We start from the raw sequence: 23,798 nt of genomic DNA, 5'->3' as shown, positions 1-23,798 counted from the left end.
GTAAGAAAGTATTTTTCATAAAAGTTGCACACTCTCAGGAAATGCTATTCAGAACTCTATAGAAGACAAGTACATAGCAGGAAAGGGGGAGGCTTTTGGATTCATTTCATTGTTTTAGAGATCCATTAAATATAGGTCATGTATTTGAAGGGAAGTACGTTTAGTACTTGGGGAAATTATTTCAAGTATATTACAACTAAAATTAAAACACATCTTGCTAGATAATGGATTGCTGCAAATTATTATACATGCTTCATCGAAGGAGCTGTCAAGACTTTATAAATGAGTACCACATTGTCTGAAATGCTTAGAGAATACAGGCAGCTTCCTTGGACTAATGCTAGCTGTTGGCTGGTAGTGCAGAATAATTACATCTTCATTGGCAATTCTTCCAGGAAATTGTTCTCTACATTTGCATATTATAATGCTTTTCCCCCTTTCTACCTCCTCTGGTTTCTAACCTTACTTTTTCATGTTTTAATGCTTAGGCTATATGAAGATCAACACCTTAGAGTATAATGTAATTTAACAAAGGATTTAGAGACATATGGATGGCACATTCTGTAAAGGGGATGCAACCTTACAGAGGAAAAATAAGAACAGCATTCCTGGACCAATTCCAGGATTGTTTGCAGAGGGTACAGATCCTGAAGGAGAAACTTGGAAATGAACTGCCAGAAGTGGGACTTTGGCAGAAATTCAGTTCAGTTCAGCAACAGTGCATTGAAACAAGCAGAGGTTCGGTGCCATCAGAGCTGCACAGGCAAGCAGGATCTGGGCGTTCTTAAGACATTTATTATCAGAGCGGGATTCTTATTCAGAAAGATCTCTCATCTCCCTTTTTAATTAAAATCTTCATACACTACATTTTGTATATGTCTCCCCCCTACTTCTTCCAGATCCTCCCCACTCTCCCCATCTAACTTCATGCTAGTTAGCTTTCTCTCTCTCTGTCTCTCTATCTGTCTCTCTGTCTCCCCCAAACAAGCAAAAAAAAAAAAAAAAAAAAAAAACAGTATCACAAAAATCCAAACAAATCAAACCAAACAAAACTGTACCCCACCACCAAAAACAAACAAAATACCACCCCCAACCTGCAAAACCCCAATAAAACAAAATACATAGTTTGCTTGGCATTGGTCAATAACTCCTGGGCAAGAGCTCCACCCTGGAGTGTAGTTGATATACTCAATGACACTCATAGAGACTGTAACAGGACAAACAGGGCCTGCACTGGTTCAAACCAGACAAAATCTTAGCATTTAGAAGAGGAAATGGATACAAGCTCTACCCCTAACCAAGAAGCTATTTACAATCTATATCTACTGAGAAAGGAAAGGTCAGAAATTCTTTTCTTAGTGGTATGGGTGACTTCTTGACATATCAACCTCTAGAGCTTACCCTGAAACACGATAAATTGTCTTATTGGAATACATATGTGGTGTGAGTTATCCAATACAATGGATAATTTCCCAGTGCAACAAAATTGTCATATATACATTAATTAAAATATCTTCCTCTGAACCACTATAGCCTTTTAGAAGGACTTCCCCACTTTTTTCTTAGAACTCATGGAACACATTGCCTTGAACTAGTAATAAGGTATCTTAAAACAAAACAAAAACCACTTAGTGGACTATTGAGCCCTTGCGTTGCTGGACTGCTTGGCACTGTTTCTTCCCCTTTATCACGTTATATGTCCTCTCCAGTTTTATAGAGACACAGTGAGGCATCAGAAGCTCCAGGGGCTATGTGTGTATACACACATATATGTACACACACACACACATACACAGCCCCTGTGTGTGACAATGTTAGTAAGGAAGGAAACCAAGAACTTGGGTGTTTTGTACAGTTCCAAAGCCTATGTTGTTCTAACCATTTTTTTTTTTCATGCTTCAAAAGCAGGAGTGGAGTGTGTGTGGCAATTAGACACATGGTCTGAAGAGTGGGATCCTGAACTGTGCTCTGGGAATTGCTGACCGCATATGAGGTAAGGTTGGTTTTCTTAAGCGAGTGATTGGAAACTGGTATTTTAGACATCTTTTCTGGCCACCTTCAAATTCTGTTTGCCTTATCTGTGATGGCAAAATGTGTGAATTTTAGAAAATATTTCTCTTCTCCTTTTAGGTTTCTGTACCACCACAGAGGAAGGGAAGGTAGAGATTAATAATTAATGTTCTAGGTGTTTGTTATATATTAGGTATTTAGTAATAACAGAAGGACACAATATCCAAAACCTTGTTTTATAACCCTGAAACTCATTGTTCTACTATTCTAATTCTCCAGAAGAAGTTGGTACTTTTGACAGACCTGGGTTTGTTAGGAATTGGTGTCAAATCTCATGCAAGTTGTGGCTAGTGTGACTTTGCTCATTTGGAAAGGGCAGATAATGATAATTTAATTTTGTTAATCCTGGAACCAATACATATAAAGTCATCCTCATCTTTCCACAACACTGGCAATACAAGAACACAGGTCTAAGAGAAACAAACAAACAAACAAAAAGCCTCTGTTTAATACCTTCCTGCCAAGTTGAGGCTTCTATCTGATTTCAGTGGACCCTGAGGTACCTCTGCCCTATCATTCAGAAACAAGTGTACAATTTACTCAACTAATGAACACGGCAGGCATGCTGTTCTCTGTCTGTTGATCCTGATACCCTGGCAACCAGTGTTATTCCATAGCCCTGGTCCATCACCATGTGCTGGCACAGTTAAGGCTACAATGAGATAGATGTATTGTAGCCTTACTACACTCCACTGTGGGAATATCCCTGTCACAAACAAGACCATGCATCATAGTTTACATCCTACACAGGCATTCATACAACTGTCTTGACCATAGGTCCTGCTGCTTCAGAGCTGTAGGGAGCCAAGGAGACATATGCCACTATTTCTATCTCTCCACTGCCCAATGAGAAAGGGATGCCACAATTTTGGCTCAATTTTCTCTTTTCCTTGGATAGTGCAGTTTCCAGTCCTTCCTATCTTAAATGGAGTCTGCTTCTGATCCTGATAATTAATCTAGCCTCATAAAAAGCAACTTTGTGGGACCTTTCTACATGTTACTCAGTTTCATACTGAGCATTTCAGCCTTGACTACTTTAGTCTTGACATTAAGGACTGTTATTAACAAATCATTCCTTTCAGGCAGGCAGGGCATGTGCTAGACAATTGGGGGCGGGGGGGGGGGGGAGGGAGCCAATGATATTTACCAATTTCTTGTAAATATTTCTTGAAATTATATTTGTAAATATATTCCTTTTATATTAATTGATTATATATCAGGACTTCTCAAACTTTTTGTAGGCAATGACTAGTTTTAAGATAAAAATTCCAATCATATGCAAACCAGTAAATTTAAAAAATATAATAAAGGGTTTGAGGAAATGTTAAAGCATTTTGAATAATCTCAAGTATCTGCATTTACCTCATTGTCAATGGTCACTCAACCCTGCAAACTGTATTTGGTGGAGAGCAGTGCCCCTCATATTTCCTTATTGCATACAATTACTATAAACACAGTTTTCTATTCCTGCTTTCCCCCTACTTTACCATAAAATACCTTGAAGATGTTTCGATGAAAATCCAACATAAAATAGTTATTCAGAAAGCAAGAAAACACCAAACCTTACTGTTTTGAAAGGTACTGAGATATCTGGGGTTAGACACCATTAAAAACTGACTGATATTCATACTTCTACTAACACCCTTAAGAATTAATCAGTATTAATTCTGTAATATCCAAAATGAATTCAAGACCACCCAGTACCTTCCCCCTTCGAAAAGGACTTTCCAAACTGTACTAGCAGGCAAAATATAGCGCCAGATAAGAAAGCTGGCTGACTAAACAAATGTAAAAATATAGTTTTAGTGGTCAAAATGACTAAGTTTGCAACTGCCAAAATAATATCAGTTTTTCTCAGAGAAATAACCATAACAAGATTAGCAATCCCCCTACTGCTCTCCACACTGAATTCTGACAAAGACCACAAACCACCCTGACCTTGTTGCGAGCATTCCCTTGACGTTAATAGCTGTGACATTAATAACTGACCCATAAGTTCAAAATGTACTATTACTTTGCTGACCAAATCATAATAATCCACCATGGGGGCAAACAGAGTCACTAGGTCAAAGGGTTACTTAGTCACTATACAAACCAACCAATGCCTGAAAGGGTTACTTGCTACATTAATGAGAACCCTGTTGCTCAAATCTTCCCCTTACAAAGGTATAAAAAGTGTGTCCTGTCTTTGTTCTGGGTCTCTCCTCTGGCCTGCGTGCTGAGAGGGGAGTCCCCAACATGTTGGATCAATAAAAATCCTCATGAGATTTGCAACAATGGCGGTCTCTGTGGTCTTTGTGAGGGTCTTTTGACGAACTCCAACAATTCCTTTAAATTAGGAGAATTATCATCATGTTTTATTGCCTTATTTAGTCAGGATTGGATTTTCCATGGAGATTCTTCCTTTCGAGTTCTTACATTTTCTGAAATATAATGCAATATAGTTGTTTGGTTCAGATGAAGTCTATAGGTTATAGCTGAATTATTACTTATCTTAACATCTTGAGGTCTGTGACACAAACATAACCATGTGTGTGTGTGAGGTGTGTGGCTCAGGCAGCTCCTCTAAGAACGTTGTTGATGTTTTGTCTTCTGGTGTTGAGAAGTCTAACGTGAATCTTGCTGTGCATCCCTCTTCTGTATTTTGATCTAACATTTATTTGGACTAAATTAATGATTGAGCATTTGTTTTCTCTTCTGCGGAGCATTGTGCTCAGCTCTTGTATATTCAATGTTTGTCTGTTGTTGTTGAAACATAAATACTCATTTTTTTATTGCTGTTATTGGGACAAATACCCATAGAAGTTATTTAAAAAGAGGAAAAATTTTTTTTTAACTCACAATTTATCTATATTGGCTCTCTTGTTCCTGTGCTGGTGTGAGGCAGAACAACATGGTTGAGAGCATGTAAAGGCAGAGTTGCCTCCTTCATGCAGGTCAGGAATCAGAGAGCGAACCAAAAGAATGAATGATCTTGTTCAGTATCCGAACATTAAAGACACACATCTAGTGCTCTACTTTATTGTAACTTCAAAATTTCATGACCTCCCAATATGTCACCAAATTGTGAACTCATCAGTTGATTGACTCATCAGAGTCTTCAGGATCTAATAACCTCTTTATTGGATCAATTGAGGACCAGGCCTTGAGTACATGAGCCTTCTTTCTGAATATATTGCTTGGTCAGACTAAAAAATTGTGAGACTAATTTCTTAAACTGTTGTCAACATGTTTTCTTGACTGTCAAGAGGACAGCTGGAAGAAGCCCGAAGCAATCTGATTTTCACTCCATTTTTTGGCTGCCTTTCCTATTTGGGGTCTGCACACTTCTCTTTTCAGCATTTTGATGCCTATTATTTGTAAGCAACATCCCACTCTGTGTGGATAGCCCTGGAGCTGATTATATTTGATGTTAGTTCAGTTAACTTAACTTATTAATTAGTTTTAATTAGAATCTTAGGAACGCATGCTTGAGATTTGGCTTGACTTGGGTGTACATGTGTTTTGTTGATACTATTGAAATTTCTGTCAGTTCATATGTGTAGCTGCCCTGCTATGTTCAGAAGATAATGTGCCCTTGTAGTACACCACAATCTTAGACTTCTACCTTCTTCATGTCCCCTCTTCTGCAATGATCTCTGAACCTTGGGAACTAGGGTGCAGTGTATATTCTTTTCAGGGCTGAAAATTCTGTAGTCTCTTATTCTGTCTACCTTGGTCAACAGCAAGTCACTTTTTGGATGAGTAATGAGAGATGCATTGATTTATGAGTATAGTGAAAAGTGATTAGGAGTCAGTTTAATATTACATCCATTTAGCATAGGAGCAGTAGGTTCTCCTATAGACCCTATGACCTGCTGGTGTCCAGCCCCAGTGGGGTCTTCTTGAGGCAGCCGAGTGGGAAGCATGTAGACAAAGGTAAGACTTTGTGTTATGACATATTTAGGGTTGCTGTATAATAATATAAGGTTTACTTATCTAAGTCTAAGTTACTATGCTACTGTAGTAGGAGAAGAGAGTAATGCTCACAGAAGGAAAAACTTCTGCATAAACAAATATGCATAACCTCATATAAAGTTCATATATAGATTCATGCATGCACATTTGTACATTTCCAGTTGGGCCTAGCTTGCATGCATTCTCACAATTACACAATTACACACATGTATACACTCTCACAATGACATATGTACACACACACACACACACACACACACACACATCTGTACTTATATATGCACATGGAGCAAAAGACCAAGCACCAGTGCAGAAAGAACTCACTCATTCTGGATGAAAAATGAGCGCCAATCTTTATTGCATAGAGAAAGAAAACGCTTCTACCCTTTTAATGCTAACTGACTTAAACCCATGTTTGTAAGAAAAAAAAGCTTTGTTCCTTTTAATAAGACTAAGCTTGCCTTGTTATTAAGAAAGGACCTGTTCTGTCCCATGGTAAGGAGAAGCCTGCCTGCTCCTTCTGCTCTCTGCATCTTCTGTTTTTCTCTTTCCCTCTGCATTCTGCACATTGCTCTCTTAGCTTTTAAGGTTACCTATAGTTTCTAATTTATTCCACTCTGAATTCTCCTTCAAATCTTGCTCTCTTCTCTTGCTCTGAAGTCACAACAATGCTCTTACTCTCAATGCCATTTCTCCCTAAGCTATGCCTATAGAGTTCAGTTCTGTCTAAAAACTGTTCTGTGTAAAAACTTCTCCTCATCTTAGTGCCTCTCAGCTCAGTTCCTCTCAACTCAGTTCCTTTCAGCTCAGTTCTTCTCTTTGTCCTCAGCACTTAAAACATCTTTCAGAATACATGATCACATGTTAAAAAGTTCACCACAAGTTCACACATAAAATCAAACCATAAATTGAAATAGAAGTTTACAACAGAGAATGTTTGCATGCATATCCATTAGGAGTGATTATCTGGCTAAACATCCATCACCTGTCACAGTTCCACAGCTTCATTGAAAGTCAAAAAACGATCTTGGTCCGGGACCCGCCGAACTTAGGAAATTAGTCTGAACAGGTGAGAGGGTGCGCCAGAGAACCTGACAGCTTCTGGAACAGGCGGGAGCACAGAGGCGCTGAGGCAGCACCCTGTGTGGGCCGGGGACAGCCGGCCACCTTCCGGACCAGAGGACAGGTGCCCACCCGGCTGGGGAGGCGGCCTAAGCCACAGCAGCAGCGGTCGCCATCTTGGTCCGGGACCCGCCGAACTTAGGAAATTAGTCTGAACAGGTGAGAGGGTGCGCCAGAGAACCTGACAGCTTCTGGAACAGGCAGAAGCACAGAGGCGCTGAGGCAGCACCCTGTGTGGGCCGGGGACAGCCGGCCACCTTCCGGACCAGAGGACAGGTGCCCGCCCGGCTGGGGAGGCGACCTAAGCCACAGCAGCAGCGGTCGCCATCTTGGTCCGGGACCCGCCGAACTTAGGGAATTAGTCTGAACAGGTGAGAGGGTGCGCCAGAGAACCTGACAGCTTCTGGAACAGGCGGAAGCACAGAGGCGCTGAGGCAGCACCCTTTGTGGGCCGGGGACAGCCAGCCACCGTCCGGACCGGAGGACAGGTGCCCGTCCGGCTGGGGAGGCGGCCTAAGCCACAGCAGCAGCGGTCGCCATCTTGGTCCGAGACCCGCCGAACTTAGGAAATTAGTCTGAACAGGTGAGAGGGTGCGCCAGAGAACCTGACAGCTTCTGGAACAGGCAGAAGCACAGAGGCGCTGAGGCAGCACCCTGTGTGGGCCGGGGACAGCCGGCCACCTTCCGGACCAGAGGACAGGTGCCCGCCCGGCTGGGGAGGCGACCTAAGCCACAGCAGCAGCGGTCGCCATCTTGGTCCGGGACCCGCCGAACTTAGGGAATTAGTCTGAACAGGTGAGAGGGTGCGCCAGAGAACCTGACAGCTTCTGGAACAGGCGGAAGCACAGAGGCGCTGAGGCAGCACCCTTTGTGGGCCGGGGACAGCCAGCCACCGTCCGGACCGGAGGACAGGTGCCCGTCCGGCTGGGGAGGCGGCCTAAGCCACAGCAGCAGCGGTCGCCATCTTGGTCCGAGACCCGCCGAACTTAGGAAATTAGTCTGAACAGGTGAGAGGGTGCGCCAGAGAACCTGACAGCTTCTGGAACAGGCAGAAGCAAAGAGGCGCTGAGGCAGCACCCTGTGTGGGCCGGGGACAGCCGGCCACCTTCCGGACCGGAGGACAGGTGCCCACCCGGCAGGGGAGGCGGCCTAAGCCACAGCAGCAGCGGTCGCCATCTTGGTCCCGGGACTCCAAGGAACTTAGGAATTTAGTCTGCTTAGGTGAGAGTCTGTACCACCTGGGAACTGCCAAAGCAACACAGTGTCTGAGAAAGGTCCTGTTTTGGGCCTTCTTCTTCGGCCAGGAGGAGGTCCAAATACAAGATATCTGCGCACCTTCCCTGTAAGAGAGCTTGCCAGCAGAGAGTGCTCTGAGCACTGAAACTCAGAGGAGAGAATCTGTCTCCCAGGTCTGCTGATAATAACAGAATCACCAGAAGAACAATCTCTAAACAGAGTCAACTATAACTACTAACTCCAGAGATTACCAGATGGCGAAAGGTAAACGGAGGAATCTTACTAACAGGAACCAAGACCACTCACCATCACCAGAACCCAGCACACCCACTTCGCCCAGTCCAGGGAACCCCAACACACCTGAGAACCTAGACCTAGATTTAAAAGCATATCTCATGATGATGGTAGAGGACATCAAGAAGGACTTTAATAAATCACTTAAAGAAATACAGGAGAACACTGCTAAAGAGTTACAAGTCCTTAAAGAAAAACAGGAAAACACAATCAAACAGGTAGAAGTCCTTACAGAAAAAGAGGAAAAAACATACAAACAGGTGATGGAAATGAACAAAACCATACTAGACCTAAAAAGGGAAGTAGACACAATAAAGAAAACTCAAAGCGAGGCAACACTAGAGATAGAAACCCTAGGAAAGAAATCTGGAACCATAGATTTGAGCATCAGCAACAGAATACAAGAGATGGAAGAGAGAATCTCAGGTGCAGAAGATTCCATAGAGAACATCGGCACAACAATCAAAGAAAATGGAAAATGCAAAAAGATCCTAACTCAAAATATCCAGGAAATCCAGGACACAATAAGAAGACCAAACGTACGGATAATAGGAGTGGATGAGAATGAAGATTTTCAACTCAAAGGTCCAGCAAACATCTTCAACAAAATTATTGAAGAAAACTTCCCAAATCTAAAGAATGAGATGCATATGAACATACAAGAAGCCTACAGAACTCCAAATAGACTGGACCAGAAAAGAAATTCCTCCCGACACATAATAATCAGAACATCAAATGCACTAAATAAAGATAGAATACTAAAAGCAGTAAGGGAAAAAGGTCAAGTAACATATAAAGGCAAGCCTATCAGAATTACACCAGATTTTTCACCAGAGACTATGAAAGCCAGAAGAGCCTGGACAGATGTTATACAGACACTAAGAGAACACAAACTGCAGCCCAGGCTACTATACCCAGCCAAACTCTCAATTATCATAGAGGGAGAAACCAAAGTATTCCACGACAAAACCAAATTCACGCATTATCTCTCCACGAATCCAGCCCTTCAAAGGATAATAACAGAAAAAAAACCAATACAAGAACGGGAACAACGCCCTAGAAAAAACAAGAAGGTAATCCCTCAACAAACCTAAAAGAAGACAGCCACAAGAACAGAATGCCACCTTTAACAACTAAAATAACAGGAAGCAACAATTACTTTTCCTTAATATCTCTTAACATCAATGGTCTCAACTCGCCAATAAAAAGACATAGACTAACAAACTGGCTACACAAACAAGACCCAACATTTTGCTGCTTACAGGAAACTCATCTCAGAGAAAAAGATAGACACTACCTCAGAATGAAAGGCTGGAAAACAATTTTCCAAGCAAATGGTATGAAGAAACAAGCAGGAGTAGCCATCCTAATATCTGATAAGATTGACTTCCAACCCAAAGTCATCAAAAAAGACAAGGAGGGACACTTCATTCTCATCAAAGGTAAAATCCTCCAAGAGGAACTCTCAATTCTGAATATCTATGCTCCAAATACAAGAGCAGCCACATTCACTAAAGAAACTTTAGTAAAGCTCAAAGCACACATTGCGCCTCACACAATAATAGTGGGAGACTTCAACACACCACTTTCACCAATGGACAGATCATGGAAACAGAAACTAAACAGGGACACACTGAAACTAACAGAAGTGATGAAACAAATGGATCTGACAGATATCTACAGAACATTTTACCCTAAAACAAAAGGATATACCTTCTTCTCAGCACCTCATGGTACCTTCTCCAAAATTGACCACATAATAGGTCACAAATCAGGCCTCAACAGATTCAAAAATATTGAAATTGTCCCATGTATCCTATCAGATCACCATGCACTAAGGCTGATCTTCAATAACAAAATAAATAACAGAAAGCCAACATTCACATGGAAACTGAACAACACTCTTCTCAATGATACCTTGGTCAAGGAAGGAATAAAGAAAGAAATTAAAGACTTTTTAGAGTTTAATGAAAATGAAGCCACAACGTACCCAAACCTTTGGGACACAATGAAAGCATTTCTAAGAGGGAAACTCATAGCTATGAGTGCCTTCAAGAAAAAACGGGAGAGAGCACATACTAGCAGCTTGACAACACATCTAAAAGCTCTAGAAAAAAAGGAAGCAAATTCACCCAAGAGGAGTAGACGGCAGGAAATAATCAAACTCAGGGGTGAAATCAACCAAGTGGAAACAAGAAGAACTATTCAAAGAATTAACCAAACGAGGAGTTGGTTCTTTGAGAAAATCAACAAGATAGATAAACCCTTAGCTAGACTCACTAAAGGGCACAGGGACAAAATCCTAATTAACAAAATCAGAAATGAAAAGGGAGACATAACAACAGATCCTGAAGAAATCCAAAACACCATCAGATCCTTCTACAAAAGGCTATACTCAACAAAACTGGAAAACCTGGACGAAATGGACAAATTTCTGGACAGATACCAGGTACCAAAGTTGAATCAGGATCAAGTTGACCTTCTAAACAGTCCCATATCCCCTAAAGAAATAGAAGCAGTTATTAATAGTCTCCCAGCCAAAAAAAGCCCAGGACCAGACGGGTTTAGTGCAGAGTTCTATCAGACCTTCAAAGAAGATCTAACTCCAGTTCTGCACAAACTTTTTCACAAGATAGAAGTAGAAGGTATTCTACCCAACTCATTTTATGAAGCCACTATTACTCTGATACCTAAACCACAGAAAGATCCAACAAAGATAGAGAACTTCAGACCAATTTCTCTTATGAACATCGATGCAAAAATTCTTAATAAAATTCTCGCTAACCGAATCCAAGAACACATTAAAGCAATCATCCATCCTGACCAAGTAGGTTTTATTCCAGGGATGCAGGGATGGTTTAATATACGAAAATCCATCAATGTAATCCATTATATAAACAAACTCAAAGACAAAAACCACATGATCATCTCGTTAGATGCAGAAAAAGCATTTGACAAGATCCAACACCCATTCATGATAAAAGTTCTGGAAAGATCAGGAATTCAAGGCCAATACCTAAACATGATAAAAGCAATCTACAGCAAACCAGTAGCCAACATCAAAGTAAATGGAGAGAAGCTGGAAGCAATCCCACTAAAATCAGGGACTAGACAAGGCTGCCCACTTTCTCCCTACCTTTTCAACATAGTACTTGAAGTATTAGCCAGAGCAATTCGACAACAAAAGGAGATCAAGGGGATACAAATTGGAAAAGAGGAAGTCAAAATATCACTTTTTGCAGATGATATGATAGTATATATAAGTGACCCTAAAAATTCCAACAGAGAACTCCTAAACCTGATAAACAGCTTCGGTGAAGTAGCTGGATATAAAATTAACTCAAACAAGTCAATGGCCTTTCTCTACACAAAGAATAAACAGGCTGAGAAAGAAATTAGGGAAACAACACCCTTCTCAATAGCCACAAATAATATAAAATATCTCGGCGTGACTCTAACGAAGGAAGTGAAAGATCTGTATGATAAAAACTTCAAGTCCCTGAAGAAAGAAATTAAAGAAGATCTCAGAAGATGGAAAGATCTCCCATGCTCATGGATTGGCAGGACCAACATTGTAAAAATGGCTATCTTGCCAAAAGCAATCTACAGATTCAATGCAATCCCCATTAAAATTCCAACTCAATTCTTCAACGAATTAGAAGGAGCAATTTGCAAATTCATCTGGAATAACAAAAAACCGAGGATAGCAAAAACTCTTCTCAAGGATAAAAGAACCTCTGGTGGAATCACCATGCCTGACCTAAAGCTTTACTACAGAGCAATTGTGATAAAAACTGCATGGTACTGGTATAGAGACAGACAAGTGGACCAATGGAATAGAATTGAAGACCCAGAAATGAACCCACACACCTATGGTCACTTGATCTTCGACAAGGGAGCCAAAACCATCCAGTGGAAGAAAGACAGCATTTTCAACAATTGGTGCTGGCACAACTGGTTGTTATCATGTAGAAGAATGCGAATCGATCCATACTTATCTCCTTGTACTAAGGTCAAATCTAAGTGGATCAAGGAACTTCACATAAAACCAGAGATACTGAAACTTATAGAGGAGAAAGTGGGGAAAAGCCTTGAAGATATGGGCACAGGGGAAAAATTCCTGAACAGAACAGCAATGGCTTGTGCTGTAAGATCGAGAATTGACAAATGGGACCTAATGAAACTCCAAAGTTTCTGCAAGGCAAAAGACACTGTCTATAAGACAAAAAGACCACCAACAGACTGGGAAAGGATCTTTACCTATCCTAAATCAGATAGGGGACTAATATCCAACATATATAAAGAACTCAAGAAGGTGGACCTCAGAAAATCAAATAACCCCCTTAAAAAATGGGGCTCAGAACTGAACAAAGAATTCTCACCTGAGGAATACCGAATGGCAGAGAAGCACCTGAAAAAATGTTCAACATCCTTAATCATCAGGGAAATGCAAATCAAAACAACCCTGAGATTCCACCTCACACCAGTGAGAATGGCTAAGATCAAAAATTCAGGTGACAGCAGATGCTGGCGAGGATGTGGAGAAAGAGGAACACTCCTCCATTGTTGGTGGGATTGCAGGCTTGTACAACCACTCTGGAAATCAGTCTGGCGGTTCCTCAGAAAATTGGACATAGTACTACCGGAGGATCCAGCAATACCTCTCCTGGGCATATATCCAGAAGAAGCCCCAACTGGTAAGAAGGACACATGCTCCACTATGTTCATAGCAGCCTTATTTATAATAGCCAGAAACTGGAAAGAACCCAGATGCCCCTCAACAGAGGAATGGATACAGAAAATGTGGTACATCTACACAATGGAGTACTACTCAGCTATTAAAAAGAATGAATTTATGAAATTCCTAGCCAAATGGATGGACCTGGAGAGCATCATCCTGAGTGAGGTAACACAATCACAAAGGAACTCACACAATATGTACTCACTGATAAGTGGATACTAGCCCAAAACCTAGGATACCCACGATATAAGATACAATTTCCTAAACACATGAAACTCAAGAAAAATGAAGACTGAAGTGTGGACACTATGCCCCTCCTTAGAAGTGGGAACAAAACACCCATGGAAGGAGTTACAGAAACAAAGTTTGGAGCTGAGATGAAAGGATGGACCATGTAGAGACTGCCATATCCAGGGATCCACCCCATAATCAGCATCCAAACGCTGACACCATTGCATATACTAGCAAGATTTTATCGAAAGGACCCAGATGTAGCTGTCTCTTGTGAGACTATCCCGGGGCCTAGCAAACACAGAAGTGGATGCTCACAGTCAGCTAATGGATGGATCACAGGGCTCCCAATGGAGGAGCTAGAGAAAGTATCCAAGGAGCTAAAGGGATCTTCAACCCTATAGGTGGAAAAACATTATGAACTAACCAGTACCCCTGAGCTCTTGACTCTAGCTGCATATGTATCAAAAGATGGCCTAGTCGGCCATCACTGGAAAGAGAGGCCCATTGGACACGTAGACTTTGTGTGCCCCGGTACAGGGGAACGCCAGGGCCAAAGGGGGGGAGCGGGTGGGTAGGGGAGTGGGGGTGGGTGGGTAAGGGGGACTTTTGGTATAGCATTGGAAATGTAAATGAGCTAAATACCTAATAAAAAATGGAAAAAAAAAAAAAAAAAAAAAAAAAAAAAGAAAGTCAAAAAACATAACTAAGTTATTAGTGAAGTTTTGTATAGATAAACCCAGTCAATACTTTATCTTCTGTCCTAGCACCTATAATAAATTGCTAATTCTCAGTTTATGACCTTTGGCTAATTGTTTTACAACTTCTTGAAATATGCTCTGAGTACAAAATAGTCTGGTTACTATCTAAGAGCAATAAACTGGTGACACATGGGAGACTGACAGAGTTCTCATTGCAGTTTTGATTATCAGAAAAGGACCTAATAGCAGTCCTACTATAAAAGATCTTAATAATTACTGATACAATTATAGGAATTCTTATAGGATCACCATTAAGACTTAAGAAGTCATCTATATAACATCACTACAAGAGAGTACATCTTCATAGATCTGCAGAGCTGCTCCACAGGGGTGAGCTAACACCTAGTGATTGTTACATATGTTTAATAATAACAGGAAAAGCATATTAATAGCAGGAATCTTTCCTAAAATGAATTCTCTTAAGCCTTGTCTATAAGAGTGAATCTGTTTCAGATTATATTATAATCTGAAGCAAACCATCTCAGGAAAATCACCTGATAGTTATTAGTTTGTCCTATTATGGCTCCTGACAATGACTTAGCTAGCCATAGGTTCTTTGCTCAATTCTTTAGCAGTGAGATGTTAGAGAAAGGGCAAAGGCAGCCCTACAGGAGAAAGCAATAGCAGAGTGTCTCTCAATCAAAGAATAGATAAGACTTTAAGAAGGAAAACGAAGTCAGTTGCATGTGTTGAAGAATGAAGTACATAGTTTTTTGTTTGTTTGTTTGTTTGTTTTTTGTTTTTGTTTTTTCGAGACAGGGTTTCTCTGTGTAGCCCTGGCTGTCCTGGAACTCACTCTGTACACCAGGCTGGCCTCAAACTCAGAAATCTGCCTGCCTCTGTCTCCCAAGTGCTGGGATTAAAGGTGCGTGCCACTACTGACGAGCAAGAATGAAGTACATTATTTAAGGGATACATCCATTGGATCTGACAAAATCAAAAACACCATGACATTGACAGCAACATTGGTGGGGTGAGAAGCTACATCACAGTGGCTTCAATTACTGAGGTATAAATGAGGAAACAGAAAAGCAGACAGTTGTGAAGTTTAGATATGAATGGTAACTGAGAACCAAGGTAGTGGAAGGCGACAGTTGTATTGTTTTATTTATTTGATTTTAATAGAAAGAATACAATAACATGCTTGCTTCTTAATAGAAATGATATGTGGGAAAGAAGTGAGCAATCATACAAGGAAGAAGTTGCATACGTAGCGTTGGATAAGCTTTCAAAAAAGTAAGAGGGGATTCAGTTCAGAGAAATAGACACTGATCCTGTGGATCCTGTAATGATGTGTATCAAGCATATGGGTGTTTACTGGGAGATTTAAAAGTTTGGTGGCAGGAAAATTATGAGAATTCGCCTTTATATCTTAAATCTGTGACAGGTGGAAACTATGTAGCTTAAGACAATAAAGCTGCTAGATCAATTTGCCCCTTGTTGTGTTTGTTATACTCAAACCATTATCTTATATTGCAGGATTCTTCTTCTAGTAGATAGCCCAAGTATAAATCAAAGTCAAATGATCACTGGCACATTACTGTTCCATTAGTGCCTCTTAGTGAATCCATTTTACAGATTAAAAACACTAAACCTTACATATGTTTAATAATTTGCTCATTGAGACAGAGCTGGGTGAAGGAACTAGACCTCATCTCACCCATCCGATCTCAGAGCCTGCTCTTCATTAGCACACTGTACTGCTTCTATTTATCACGATGCTTGAATTGCACAAGCAAATGCTGTGCTATAAACAGCAGGGTGTGCTGGTTTTATTATGAACATTCTTATCTATCTTAATAATTAGCATTACTTCTTCACTGATTTATATACTTAACTGTTTTACATTCTGGGGAAAGGGACACCTTATTTCAAATTTACTGTGGTTGAGTGGAACAAAATGGAGTTATATATTCTCACGCTAATGTTTCCCATATATATAAAGAGTTTTTTTTATCATAAACCTTTAATAATCAAATAGTGGTGAAGAAGCTAAAAATCTATAGCACCCCTTATGGTGAATGTATGTGTTCAAGAATAATCTCTCTCTTTCTTCCTTGTCCGATGGTAACATTTGCTTTTGTGAACATGTTAATTTTTTCCCCACGATAATTTCTTTAATTTTTTTCTCAATAAGACAAAAACAAGAATTCTGAGAATTGAAAGAGTATCTATAAAAAGCAGAAAAGAACAAAAAAGATGCTGTCTTGGCACTGAGCTAATGAAGAACTCTATTGAAAAGAGCTGCAAGAGACAGAATAATGTGGGCGTGCTCTTCGTGAGACCTGTTTGTTTCTCTTAGCTTTCTATGTGCAATGGAGCTATTTGAAACTTGGACACAAACTTGATTTGACATTCCAGTTATTAGGCATAATGACTAGAGAGCAGAGGAGAAATGAAAGGAAAGAGACAGGTGATGTGGGAGGGAGGGGGGCATGTCCTGAATTTTCTAACGTATCTCCATTTTTATTAAATTTTGTGAAAATGTCTGAGTTATTCTGTTTTATGAACAGAAAAATTTTGAGGATAAAGATTATATTATGAACATGTATCATCTAAACTTATGTCATTTATTCTATTGTTCTTCACCTTGACTCAGGGAATGTTGGATTGAAAAGACTGCCGAAGAACAGGGCCAACTTATGAAATTCTAATCTAGGGAAACAGAAGATATAAGTCAAAATGCAAATGCAATCAGAGGAAGTTGGGAGTAATACTACCATAGGCAACTAATCTGATTATAAGGGCTGGAGAGGACATGGGGAGAAAGAAGTCCTCATTTTTGTTGAGGGTGCAGATAAATGCAAGCATTATGGAAATTGGTTTGGGGATTTCTCAAAAAGAAATTAAAAATAGAACTATCACGAGGTTTAGCTATCTCACTTCTACGCATATACAAAGAGAACTCTATAATTTTTCATAAAGCTATTTGCACTCCCCTGTTTATTGCTGTTTCACTCAGTTAAAATGAAGAGTAAAATTAACCTTGTTGTACATTAACAGATAAATGGATAATAAAAGTTTGGTATATACATGAATACTACTTAGTTCTAAAAAATTACAGTTAAACACTTGCAGGAAAATGGATGGGCTTTGAATGTATAATATTTAGTGAGATTAGACACAATGCCAAACAGAAATAAACTGCATGTTCTCTCCTATATATGGAGTCTAGCAATAATATTGTATATATGTAACAATGTACTTGTGATCCAGTATAACATGAGACAGGGATGACTGAATATAGGGGGTGGAGAAGCACTGAATACAGGCTATAAGCATGTGTTTTGAAAGAGGATATCAAGGTAATTGTTTTTCTGGTTCTAATTCTGTCATAGTTTTTTCAGGGGTTTGGTGGTTGACAAGAACATAAAACGTATTTGATACTGAATAGTAAAATTTAATATTGAAACCTCACATCTTCTGTTTCAAATGTCAGTTTTAAATATATATATGTACATATATATACATGTACATATATATATGTATATATATTCATTAAATTGTATAGACTCAGTCTGATTAATTTTGCTGTGTATGTTTTTATTTATTTGCCAGATTGTCAATACTAAAGTTTACAAAATTAAAAGAGAAAGCTAAAAATGTTGACCGTGGCATAAAATTGCTCCAGGGAGCTCAGAAATGCCTTATGACTTGTCTTATTTAAGGATAGTTTTTGTTGAGAGAAGAGACTCAACACTGGATCACACAAGTGCATGAATATGGCCAGGGTGTCACTTTGTCCAGTGGTTGGCTGGAGACCAAATGACAACTTTGCTTACTTAATTTCATTCTTCTTGGTAGAATGGCCCTTCTTGGGAGTGATGCTATCCACATGTATCAAGAGAGCTCAAGTCAAGATTTATGACTTCAGAAAAGAAAAACTTATGTTCTTTCTGAAATTAGAGGTACTCATGCAGCTACATAATATTTTTCTCTAAAGCATATTTTCTTGTTTACAGATTTCTCTTCACTAATATAAACAGTGTTCAGCGAGAAACGTAAGTTCATTCTTTACATTTGCAAAAAGCTCTAAGATGTGGTAAATATCAAAGGTTAATAATTAGCTCTTGAAACTTGGTAAAATGAGAGTTGTATTTGTTCTCAAATCAGAATTTCATAGAGATAGGAAATCAGACAGACAGACAGATTCCTAATGTATGTAGAATTATATGCCACTCTTTCTTGGGTTTATTGAAGTGGCAGACATATGCAAGCTTCCTTTCATCTGATAGCCATAGAAACTTCTTGTTAAAAAAAAAAAAAAAAGAATCAGGAGCTGGAGAAATGGCTAAGTGGTTAAGGGTATTGCTGTTTCTACAAAGCACACTAACTAGTTCAATTCCCAGGACACAAATAAGGTGACTCACAGCTCTCTGTAACTCAAGATCCAGGGGTCTCATGGCTTCTTCTGACCACCTTAGGCACACACACACACACACACACACACACACACACACACACACGTGTTAGTTACTGTTCTATTGCTGTGAAGAGACACCATGACCTTGGCAACTCTTATAAAAGACATCATAATTGGGACAGTCTTACAATTTCAGAGGAAAACTTACAAGTATATAATCATGCCATCCTGTTACATATTTTTCATCTCCATACTATTCTGCAATTTTAAAAAAGATAATTCATTCTTGTATTTATTTTCCTATCTTACTAATATATATTGTATCTGAGTTTCCCCTGTAGCAGTTTGCCCCTGACTAGACCTGACTGGGACTTTAATCCAGCAGAAGGTAAGGGCCTCCTGAAGGTCTACTGCCAGGCTCCATTGGCATGTTTCAAGGGGGCCTACATGACAGACTACGAATTTGACCAAGGTACATGAGGTTGGATAGGAATCTGATGAGTCACTTTCAGACTTTCTAGAGAGACTCATGGAGACATTCTGTCAGTATACACCCTATGATCCCAGCAGCAAGGAGCAAAAAGCTACTGTGAGTATGGCTTTTATAGACCAGGCTAGTAGAAACACCAGGAAAAAGCTTCAGAGGCTAGAGAGATGACAGGATAAGTTGTTGATTTAGTGCAGATTGCTGAGAAAATCTACCATACCAGGGAGACAAAGGAGGAGAAGGAGCAAAGAAAGAGAAAGAAAGAAGATGAAAGGGATATATATATATATATAAAAAGAAAAGCAACAGGAAGGAATTTATAGAGAATCTTGACTGCAGTAGTTAGAGAAAGTAGGGAATAGAGACTCCAACCAAAGAGAGACAGAAAACCTCTTGAAAAGGACCAGTGCACATATTGCAAGGAGAGGAGCCTCTGGATCTGAGAGTGCCTTAACAAACAGAAGCCAGGTGCAGGAAATCCCAGGTCTTGGGAAAAGCCACACACACACCCCAACAGCAAAGGTGTTAGCCTTCAGGGAGGACAGTGACTAAGGAGGATTAAGTTCGGACCCTCTCCCCGAACTCAGAGTAACTCTGAGAGTGGAGAGGAAACTCACTGAATACTTGGTGGGCATAGGAGTTCAACACTCAGTCCTCCAAGCCATTGGCCCCATTTCTAAGAAAAATTCTTGGATCCAAGGAGCTGCTGGCACCAAAATGTATTCATGGACTATCTGAAGAACAGTGAATGTGGGGTGGGCCAGGTATCCCATTCATTTATGGTCATCCCAGACTGTCCCTACCCTCTGTTGGGGTGAGACTTACTCTCCAAGATGGGGCCCCAGATACACTTCCTGCCCTACTGGCCACAACTAACTGGTCCAAAAGGAGAGAGAGTCCATGGGTGGAGGAAAGACCTCTCTGACGGAACACTGCTGGAAACCAATGCTACCTGGTTTATAGAGAGACTAGAGCAGTTTTCTCCATGAAGGTCAGAGATGAGCCAGTGCTGCCATGGTGGAAAGCAAAAATAGTATATGACAGGAACCTCACCTCCCCCCTACCCCGCATCGGCACAGAAAGTGGAGCTAATTGCCCTCACCAAAGCCTTGGATCTTGGGGCCGGCAAGAAAATTAACATCTACGTGGATAGTAAATATGCCTTTGCCACAGCCCACATCCACGAGGTTATATGCCAAGAGATAGGACTGCTCCCATCAGAGGGAAAAGAAATAAAAATCAAACAAACAAATAAACAAACAAACAAAAACAGCAGGAAATCTTGGATCTCTTGGAAGCCCCAATGAAGCTGGCAACTGTGAGTATTATTCATTGCCCAAGACATCAGAAGGGAAGAGACTCAGTGGCCCAGAGTGTCTTAGTCAGGGTTTCTATTCCTGCACAAACATCATGACCAAGAAGCAAGTTGGGGAGGAAAGGGTTTATTCAGCTTACTGCTGTTTATCACCAAGGAAGTCAGGACTGTAACTCAAACAGGTCAGGAAGCAGGAGCTGATGCAGAGGCCATGGAGGGATGTTTTTTACTGGCGTGTTGCTCAGCCAGCTCTCTTATAGAACCAAGACTACCAGCCTAGAAATGGTCCCATTCACAAGGGGCCTTTCCCCCTTGATCACTAATTGAGAAAATTCCTTACAGTTGTCATGGAGGTATTTCCTCAACTGAAGCTTCTTTCTCTGTGATAACTCCAGCTGTGTCAAGTTGACACAAAACTAGCCAGTACACAGGGCAATAACCAAACAGATCAAGTGGCTTGAGAAGTGGCTATGTAAGAGCCTACCCTGGTTATGGGCCTGCTGGGAAATGGGACTGAACTAAGTGATGTCCTCACTTAAAATATACTGAAGAAGAAAGGTCTCAGATTGCTAGCTACCCTACCAACTATTACCTAAAGAAGGACAGGCAATGGCACACACAAGAAGGAAAAACTATACTCCCCAGATAGCAAGCAAAAGACTTACTAGGCCCAATTCACAGATGGACTCATTTAGGGAATAAAAAGCTTGTCCAAGCAGTTAAGGGATCTAAAGTATATATGATGGACCTCAGAGTTTGGGCCAGAGAGTTAGAAGAACAGTGTAAGTTATGCTAGCAAGTGAATGCTTATGTGGCCAAGAGTAAACAAGGCAAAACACCTAGGGAAGAATGGCCTGGAGTATACTGGGAGATTGATTTTATAGATGTTAAGCCAGAAAAATACGGTTACAAATACCTTCTAGTGTCCGTGGATGCTTTCTCTGGATGGGACAAGGTTTTCACCACCAAGCAGAAAACAGCTACCATGGTAGCCAAGAAGATATTAGAGAAAAATTTCCCTAGGTTTGGAGTGTCGAAGGAAATTGTATCGGACAATGGTCCTGCTTTTGTCTCTAAGGTAAGTCAGGGATTGGCAGAGATATTGGGGACTATTTGGAAGCTTCATTGTTCATACCATCCCCAGAGCTCAGGGAAGGTAGAAAGGATGAGCAGAACCCTAAAAGAGACCTTAACTAAATTGTCCTTGAGACTGGCACTGCCTGGGTGGTGCTCCTTTCTCTGGCCTTGTTCCAAGCACAGAATATCCTCTACCATTTTAACTTGACCCCTTTTGAGATCCTGTTTGGTACTGCAACTCCCATGGTGTCCACTGGGCCCTCACTGGAGGTATTCCAACTCACTGATAGGAATCTCTTCTTGAGGCTCCAAGCCCTTCAGTCAATAACATGAGATTTGGCCCAAATTGTCTGCCTTAAATGTTCCAGGGATGCCAGAGACCCTTTACTGCTTCCAGACTGGTAACTGGGTCTTCACAAGAAGGCATCGGACACAGTTGCTGGAACACCTTTCCTGGTGCCGCTAACAACTCCCACAGCCCTAAAGGTGGACAGTATTGTGGCTAAGGTACATGTTTCACATGTGAAACCTGCAGATGCCCTGCTCCCCAGGGACCCTGCTGTATGGTACAGAAGATGGACAAACCACTCAAGCTCGAGATCACTCGACCTTGATCATGACTGCCTGGTGGTACCTTTGGATTCTGTCTTTACTCCCATCCTATGTGCCTGTCAGCCAAATCCATTATAGCACTCACTGTCTCCCTTCTGTTGGGGTTGAGGGTGGCCAGGGCACCCACTGAGACCTCTGTTTTGGTCTTACAAGGGAAAAATTACGACAGTCTGAGTGCAGCCATTGATTTAGATATAGAGAGAATAGAAACTTCCAACACTCACCTTCAAGAATCCTTGACTTCATTATCAGAAGTAGTACAAGAGAATGGGAGGGGATTAGACTTAACTTTCCCTCCAGCAAGGAGGGCTACGTGCTGCCTTAGCTGAGGAGTGTTGCTTTTATATAGACCATTCTGGGGTTGTTAAAGATTCAGTGGCCAAGGTGAGAAAAGGGCTAACTAAGTAGAAGAGAGAAAGAAATCAGTCAGGGCTAGTGAGAGTCTTGGTTTAACTACTCCCCTTGGTTAACCACCCTCATATCTACCTTGTTAGGATCCCTAATTGTTCTCCTGCTATTGCTGATCTTTGGACCCTGCATATTGAGCAAGCTTATAGCCTCCATAAAAGAGAGAATAGGAGCAGTGCAGGTGATGGTCCTGTGCCAACAATATGAGACCCTGAGAACAGGACCTGAAGAGTATGAGATAGTTACCAGAGACCCCTGAGTGTAGCTCCAAGATTGGAGCTTTTACAAGAAAAGGGTGGGGGGATGAAGAACCCTAGGGGCTTTCACCAGCCTTACACCCACTGGCCTTGGGTCAAGACTAGACCAAGTTTTATTCTCCACCTACAGGTATATTCTTGAATAAAAATTCTCAGAATGTACTGGCTGATAGTTACCTTACCCTCTGGAAAGTCCCAGGTTGAGTTCAAATGCGTGTCATGCTTGCTAGACAACAGATTTAAAGGTCAAAATGCTCAGTCAACAAGTTTGAACTGTAACCTTGCTGATGTAACTTCTGTCCCTAAAAAATATAAAAGCCACTGGTAATAGCCATTCAAGGTCATCTTCTCATCACTCATCTAGAGAGACTGATTGAGGGTTACCCCTATGCACTGGAAAATAAACCTCTTGCTTTTGCATCAAAAAACAAAGCGAGGTAGCCCGGGGCTCGAGTCTCGAGTCGTATTAGCCCCAAACCTAGGATACCCAAGATATAAGATATAATTTGCTAAACACATGAAACTCAAGGAGAATGAAGACTGAAGTGTGGACACTATGCCCCTCCTTAGATTTGGGAACAAAACACCCATGGAAGGAGTTACAGAGACGGAGTTTGGAGCTGAGATGAAAGGATGGACCATGTAGAGACTGCCATAGCCAGGGATCCACCCCATAATCAGCATCCAAACGCTGACACCATTGCATACACTAGCAAGATTTTATTGAAAGGACGCAGATGTAGCTGTCTCTTGTGAGACTATGCCGGGGCCCAGCAAACACAGAAGTGGATGCTCACAGTCAGCTAATGGATGGATCATAGGGCTCCCAATGGAGGAGCTAGAGAAAGTAGCCAAGGAGCTAAAGGG

This window comes from Mus musculus, chromosome 18 (genome assembly GCF_000001635.26).
Source record: "Mus musculus strain C57BL/6J chromosome 18, GRCm38.p6 C57BL/6J".
Taxonomy (NCBI): domain Eukaryota; kingdom Metazoa; phylum Chordata; class Mammalia; order Rodentia; family Muridae; genus Mus; species Mus musculus.
Note: the sequence above shows the minus strand (reverse complement) of the source record.